The sequence below is a fragment of the Lampris incognitus genome, chromosome 13 (assembly GCF_029633865.1).
Source record: "Lampris incognitus isolate fLamInc1 chromosome 13, fLamInc1.hap2, whole genome shotgun sequence".
In the NCBI taxonomy this organism is placed as follows: domain Eukaryota; kingdom Metazoa; phylum Chordata; class Actinopteri; order Lampriformes; family Lampridae; genus Lampris; species Lampris incognitus.
The window spans coordinates 23,928,398-23,936,772 of NC_079223.1; positions in this window are offsets into that span (position 1 = coordinate 23,928,398).

The window sequence follows — 8,375 nt, forward strand, 5'->3', positions numbered from 1 at the left end:
TCCTTCATATGTTTCATCCACGCGTCTCTGGAACTCGTCTTGAGCGGACACGATTCCGAATGGCAGTCTGAGGAAACGATACCTGCCAAACACTGTGTTAAATGTCGTCAACATTGAGGATTCAGTGCTCAGTTTGATGGCCCAATAGCCTGACCGCGCGTCTAACACGCTAAAGTACTTAGCTCCAGCGAGCTTTGTGGTGGCGTCCTCCAGCGTGGGGAGGGGGTAGTGAGGTCGTTGTATCACTTTGTTAAGAGCTCTGGGGTCTAAACACACTCTAAGTTTGCCTGTCTTTGGCTTCTCAACAATGACGAGTGTGTTCACCCATTCTGTGGGTTCTGTTACCTTACAGATTATGCCGCCTTTCTCCATGCTGTCAAGCTCGTCCCTCAGTTTGCTGCGTAGGGCGATGGGGATTCTGCGTGGCGGGCAGACGACCGGCGTTGCATCTGGTGTGACGCGGAAGGTGCACTCGCCTGGGAACTCTCCTATTCCCTGGAAAACATCTGCATACTCATCCATTATGCTCTGTGATGTGACATTGTTTTCCTCGCTCACAGCCATCACTATTTTTACCAAGTTTAGGTCACGGCATGTTTTCATTGCCATGACTGGTGGGGCGTTTGTGTCAATGACGTAAAAGTCCAGCATCATTGCATTGTCTCTGTACTTACATTTGAGTTTGCATGTGCCTTTCACGCTCAGCGCGCCTCCTCCATATTCAGTGAGTCTGTGTATTGCTGGTTTCAGTGTCACATTTTTGAACAGCGCCTGGAACAGGTTGGTGGGAATAGTATTGGCCTGTGCCCCAGTGTCTAGTTTAAACTTTACCTTCTGTGGAGGTGTGCCAATTCCAACCTCTACGTAAGCCTGCTCGTTGCTTTTTCCGTTGTTCTCTATTGAGATGCAGTCTATGTACAGCTCTGTCTGTTCTCCCACAGCGGTGCTCTCCACTGTAATGTTGTCGAAGTACAGTTCTTCCTGCTCTCTGTCAGTGGTGTACTCTTCTGGGTTCTCTCCGACGGCATGTACTGTGCCGCGGTAGTACTTTGTCTGTCCCTGGGAGCTAGACTTGCATACTTAAGCAAAATGATTGAGCTTCTTGCATTTAATGCATTGTTTACCCTTAGCTGGGCAAGTGGCTTTAGCGCCGTGTAGCCCTCCACAATAGCTACACGCCCTAGCGGCGGTGCTAACGTTACCTTCCCTTTGTCTGAAGTTAGCGTTAGCTGCTTTGGGTGCGTTCGGTTTGTAAGTCTTTCTGCCTATTGCGTGCACCGTTTCATGCGTGCTGCCCTGGCCCATAAACTTTAGCTGTTGCTTTGCTAGCTCTTGTGAGCGGGCTACATATATGGCTTTTTCTAGCGTTAGCTCAGCTCCGTGGCTAAGTAGCTTTTCTCTCACTCTGGGTGAGTTGGTGGCAAACACGATGCGGTCCCTGACCATCTCGTCGGCATTTGGGTAGCCACAGTCTTTGACTAGGAGCTTTAGCTCAGTTACAAATTGTTCGAAGGATTCACTCTCTCCCTGCATCTTTTCATGAAATTTATATCTGGCATAAATCGGGTTTGCTTTGGGGGTGATGTGTTTCAGTAGGCTATCTTATAAAGAATGACACACACACGAGTTGCTCAGTGCAGCCAAGTATATTCAAAGTGATGTAACATGTTCCTGAGCGCGGGTCATGTGTATCTAAGGTAAACTAGTGGATAGCCGATGGCATCGATCTATCTAGATCCGTAACATCCTCCTTTTCCAAGTATAAACACATACACATGAAGTTAGTGCAAAATAAAATTACTTTCATATACGAACAACCAATAACAGTGCAACAGCAGTAAATCTCTTCATATCCCATACCAGTGTAATAACCACAGTAGCGTATGATAACATTTCTCCTCTTTTCCCCCTCTCTCCCACATAGCAACCATCAACATTATTCAGATTACATAGTGAGTTTCAGTGGAGGTTTAGACAGCCGTCCAACCCTTGTGTAAGTGTGTCCATCCGAACGCGGAGCGCCAACAGGAGTAGATGGCGCCTTGGGCATGGACCTGATGGGGCTCGGCTCGAACACAGCCTGAGGGGTCTCAATGACAGTTTCTGTAGCTGGATCCCCGTCCGGTGTGTGTGCCGCAGCGGGTTCAACAGGATCGTGCGCGGCTCGTGCAGCTGGCTCAGCCACTCTGAGATCGATCCTGTTACGACGGTACAGGGAGCCATCAATGTCCACAAGATAATACCTCGGCGCAACCCTGCGGAGACAAGTTCCGACTCTCCAGCGGCCAGTGTTATCACCTGGCAGGGGCTTCATCCGTACGACTACCCCGATTTCAAGTGCCGGCAATTCACGGGCAGATCTGTCATAGAAGGATTTGGCGAGTTGCTTCCTGTGGCGCAGCTTTTCAGTGACGCCCACGACAACAGCTGGTTCCAGGAGCTTGCTTGCCGCCGGGATGGACGTCTTCAACCGGCGGGACATGAGGCGTTGTGCTGGGCTGCTGCCCATGTTTTCCGTAGGTGTATTCCTCCAGTGAAGCACGGCTTTCCAGGGGTCTTCACCATCATGCGCGGCCTTACGCAGAAGATTTTTTACAATCTTCACGGCCGACTCGGCCTTGCCATTCGCTTTCGGGTGTCTGGGAGAGGAGGTCACGTGCTCAAATTCCCACTCAGAAGCGAACCGTGTGAACTGAGCTGTGAACTGAGGGCCGTTGTCTGTAATAACCTTCTCTGGCTGACCATGTCGGGCGAACTGTGCCTTACATCGCTTGATGACTGTCTCTGCAGACATGTCGGGTAGAAGCTCAATCTCCCAAAAATCGGAATAGTGGTCGACTATTAGGAGATAGTCTTTCTGTCTGAAGCTGAATAGGTCCATGCTCAAGACCTGCCATGGCCTGGTTGGTACTTCGTGAGAGAGCATGGTCTCCTTTTGCTGATTGTGGGCATACACATTGCAGGTCGAGCAGCTGCTTACAAAGTCCTTTATCTCTGACTGCATGTTGGGCCAGTACAATGTCTCTTGAGCGTGTCGGTAGCATGCATCACCCCCTATTTGACTTGAATGTATGCGCGTCAACATTTCTGGGCGGAGTGACTTTGGGATGATGACTTTTTGCCCCCGGAACAGAACTCCGTTCTGCACACTGATTTCATCCCTGAAGGGCCAGTACTCCCTAGCGATGAGGGGCGCTTCCTCCTTTACATCTGGCCAGCCCACGAGAACAGTGTTCTTCAGTGCCTGTAAGCATTCATCTCTGTCGGTGTGTCGTCTGATCTGTTCCAGCCGCTGGTTAGTCACATTCAGGTACTCTGCCTGGTTCACGTGCTGTATGTCTTCCTGCTCTTGTTGCAGAGAGCAGATAGCGTGTCGCTGATATGCAGTCCCTCTGCCGGAGCATCCAGCCGTAGCTCTGTTGAGCGTGTCGCTTATGAACATCTCTGGGCCTGGTTTGTAGATTACCCTCAGGTCGTAGTTCTGCAGAGTCATGAGCATGCTCTGGAGTCTCTTGGGCGCATTGAGAAGTGGCTTGCTGAAAATAGAGATCAGAGGCTTATGGTCCGTCTCTGCTGTGATTGGGTCGCGGCCATATAGGTAATGGTGAAACCTCTGGCAGGCGAAGACGATACTGAGACACTCCTTCTCAATTTGTGCATAGTTTTTTTCGGTGGGGGTAAGAGCCCTCGAGGCAAATGCGATGGGCTGACCTTCCTGCATGAGACAACAACCGAGACCGCTCTGGCTGGCGTCGCTCTGGATTGCGATTGGCTTAGTTACATCATAGTAGCGCAGGACGGGCATGGCTGTCGCCAGCGCCTTAAGCTCATGAACCGCCGCCTCGTGCTTAGGCAGCCAGTGCCAGGGTGTGTCCTTGTCCAACAGGCGTCGCAACGGCTCGCAGACAGTAGATAGATGAGGCATGAACTTGGCTAAATAGTTAGCGAAGCCAATGAGACGCTGCACGCCCTTGGCATCTGTTGGGTTCGGCATGTCAATAATGGCTCTCACCTTCTCTGGATCGGGCTTCAGTCCAGCAGATGAGAGAATGTGGCCATGAAACTGCACCTCAGCCACCTTGAACTGCAACTTCTTCAGGCCGAGGCGAAGCTTGACCTCGCGGCAGCGTTCCATCAACGCCGCAAGCTTGACGTCGTGGTCGTCCCCAGCCTCCTTGTCTGTGTCCCCGCAGCCGACGACCAGGATATCGTCTGCAATGGGCTCAACGCCCTTCAGACCGGCGAGGAGCTCGTGCTGCTTGCGCTGATATACCTCGGGCGCCACCGATACTCCAAATGGTAGCTTGAGCCACCGCTTCCTCCCCCAGGAGGTCCAGAACGTGGTCATGAGGCTACTCTCATAGTCCAGTTTGCATTGCAGGAATGCATCCCGAGCGTCCACTAACGTGAAGACTCTGGCCTTGGGCAATTTATACAAAATGTCCTCCAAGGTAGGCATGATGTAGTCAGAGCGCTTTAGGGCTTTGTTCAATGGTTTAGGGTCAATGCATATTCTCAGCTTCTCCGGTTTTTTAACAATCACCATGTTGCTGATCCAATCTGTAGGATCTGTGACAGGCGCAAGGTGGCCGTCAGCCTCGTACTTGTCCAGCTGGGCTTTGACTGCTGCTTTCATTGCGATTGGGACATTGCGAGGGGCACTCTGTACTGCAGCAACACTAGGATCAAGGTCAAAATGGACCTCCCCAGGCACGGATTCCACAGGGGAGTTGAACACGTCACTGTATCTGTTGATAAGCTATTCTTTAGTTAGGGCTCCTGGTTGTGTGTGTTCCATTTTGAGCACATCCTCTGGAATTGTGAAATGCATGAGCCCTAAGCGTTCACAGGTGGAGCCTGACAGAAGAGGATGTTGGCTGGTCCTCACTATTTCGAATGAGAGCTTGTGTGTTTGGCCTCTCACAGTACAGTCAGTCTCAAAGGTGCCCATAGAGCTCAGTGTTTCCCCCGAATACAGCTTCAGTCTGGTGTCACTCGGGCGGAGAGGTGTGTTTGGGGCCAGCCTTTTCTTGTCTTGAAAGCCCATTACATTGCAGGTGGCTCCAGAGTCCAGCTGACATTGTTGTGGCTTGTCGTGGAGTTTCAGAGTCACAAACCACTTCTTTCCTTTGGTGTGCACTGCGCCGATTGACTCAAACATGTACAGATCATCTGCATCATTACTATGCTCTGGGGGTTCTTCTGTGTATTCCACACAGTTTACCTTGCCCTCAGCATGCCCCTTTTTGCTCTTTAAGCACACTTTAGAAAAGTGATTAAGTGTCCCACATGACCTACATTGTTTCCCGAAGGCCGGGCAATGCTCTCTGCCCCTTGAATGCGAGCTGCCACAATATTTGCAATTGCCTGCATCTCCTGCTGTTCTGGGTGGATTGCTCTGTTTCCATTGGTTTTGTCTGGGTTGCCTAGCAACGGCATGCACTGCCTCCGGCTGCGGTGTTGTTGCAAACTCCATTGCTCTCATACGGATGTCAGTTTGCTCTGCTGCGCGACACATGTCAATAGCTGTGACCATGTTCAAATCCTTCTCTCTCAACAGCCTGCGCCTAACGGCCTCGCTTGCAACTCCCAGGACTATCTTATCACGGATCATTTCATCTTTCAACTGTCCATACTCACAGGTTGCTGCCCTCTCTCTCAGTCTCGTCACAAAGGTATCAAACGATTCTCCTTCCTCCTGCTTGCAACTCCCGAAAATGTACCTCTCGTATATTGTGTTTTTTGCTGGCTTGAAGTATTTCCCCAACTCTCTCAGTATGGCGTCAGGATCCCCTTGATCATCTTCTGAGAGGTTCAGATTGTGGCGGTAAATATGCCTGCATTCACTTCCCATCACACTTCTTAGAGTAGCCGCTTGTATTTTCTTGTCCTTGCCAAGTATGCCCGTGACGAGGACGTAGTCTTCATATTCGGCCCGAAAAATGTCCCAATTGACACCCCAATCGCCTGTGAAGCTCATCGGGGACGGTGGTGGAATATTCACGTTAGCTGCCATTGTATGTGATGCTATCGGCGCCGGTAATGCTAGCGTTAGCTCCTCTGTGACAACGTCTTCAGCAGAAGTACTTTGCTCTGAATCGGAATCCTCCGACATGTGACCTACTCAGGCCTACAAACTTAAACATGCGAGCTAGTAAAATAAGAAATAAGTTCTCCGACTTCTGGCACCATGTTTCAGTAGGCTATCTTATAAAGAATGACACACACACGAGTTGCTCAGTTCAGCCAAGTATATTCAAAGTGATGTAACATGTTCCTGAGCGCGGGTCATGTGTATCTAAGGTAAACTAGTGGATAGCCGATGGCATCGATCTATCTAGACCCGTAACATGATGTACTCAGTGTACTTATCGTAGTACGTTTCTAGCTTCTTGGCTTGTTCTCCGCTGAGTGTCCAAGTGTTGTGCACATCGCGCCCTTTTTCCCCTATCCAGAGCAGGAGGTAGCTGCATTTCTCCTCTTCGTTCTTCCCGCGCAGGGGCCCTTGAACATTAGCTCCGTTGTTTGTCGAAATCGTCTCCATGCTTCAGGTAAGTTCGCCGATTCCCAGTCCATCCGTGGAGCTGGAACGCCGTACGAATCCATATTGGGTATTTAAACTCCGCTACTCTGACACCATGTAATGATCTGTGCCCTCTGGCTATGTTAACTTATAACATTAATAAAGCAAGGACGACTTCTCTCGTGCTGGGTGTTTATTCACCGACCGGATTCCCACTGACGTTGTTACGTACATCACGTGACTTTGTTGTGGCGCTACGGAAAGCCGTAAGGACATTAGCAAATCAAATATTACTAGCAAATATTACAAGTACGATTCTTTATAACGGTTTAATAATCCACTTCATCTGCGCAGAGATAGACATAAAGTATTAGTCTAGTCTTCTAACATACGGGTTCGCGTCCCGGCTGCGGCAGTTCCTGTGGTTGTCCCCCGAATACGCTACAATATCTTAACAGTCCTGTGTAATAAAAAAAGAACTCAAATGCAGTGTCTATCAAATGCATTAAACACCGTTTGTCCACATATCATTGGAATGGTTCAACTAACGCATGCACCTCTCACAACAGTATAATCCATTCATCCATTTTCCGAAATGCTTATCCGGCTCTCAGGGCCACGGGGATGCTGGAGCCTATCCCAGCAGTCATTGGGCGGCAGGTGGGAAGACACCCTGGACAGGCCGCCAGACTATTACACAGGGCCGACATACACCCCACACTACACACATACACATTCATACCTAGGAACAATTTAGTATTGTAGCGAATTCGGGGGGCAGTCCGAGATACCGTCGCCACAGCCGGGACGCGAACCCGTATCTCCTGCACCGCAAGCGACAACGTTAACCAGTCGACTAAAGGGTCCGACTCGTTAGTCAAGGACCAACGTGTCTACTTATCCATGCACGTTTCACCTGACTTACATGTCTTTGGACTGTGGGGGGAAACCGGAGCACCCGGAGAAAACTCACGCAGACACGGGGAGAACATGCAAACTCAGGCCACACAGAGGACGGCCTGGGACGACCCCCAAGGTTGGACCCCGGGGCCTGAGCTCAGGACCTTTTTACTGTGAGGCGACAGCGCTAACCACTGCGCCACTGTGCCGCCCACAACAGTATAAGATTATTAGGCATAGGCTTCATTGCCATACATTTGTCTAAATGTGCGCAGTGGGAGTGTGTTTCCCGACGCCACTGTGTCTATTTTCAGGCGGAGTGTATGTCCACGGCCTGGTAGATCAGGTGCTCTCACATTCAAGGTTGTGTATGCCTCCTCTCTGGGTGGTTTGCTGTCAATGCTATGCATGCACTTTTCACTGATTGGGATGGAGTAGAACTGTTTTTGATACGTGTACTCTTCATCAGGTTCATCAGCCGTCAGTACTTCATACATCACTTCCCGTATCACTTCACTTAGCATCCTGTCCTAATTAACATATCACAACATTCAGGAGACAGGTATTTATGTTTTTAGATTCTCCCGACAGTTTAGAGGTTTCCAAGATGGCGGCGCGCATAAGCGCAGTGGCTCAGTGCTCTCCTTTTCGGTGCATTTTATGGCTGTCTTTGTATGTTTTGTTGCTCGTCTTGACGACATTCTGCTGGGCGAGCAAAATCTACAGCCGATTCGATCTCCTAAAGATAGGACTACAGTACAAGCAGTCTGTTACTTCAGAGTTTCTCCGCTCCCACGACATACCAGCGGACATAGCCAGGAGTTCGGGTTCTCCGTGGTTTACCATCCCCGCTGGCGGGGGGCGGAGGCGACGCAGGAACAGGAGGCAAAAGCGAGGCTGTAGAGCCGGCCACACAAGCCGGCGCTCCCTAGTATTTTCCTAACCAACGCTA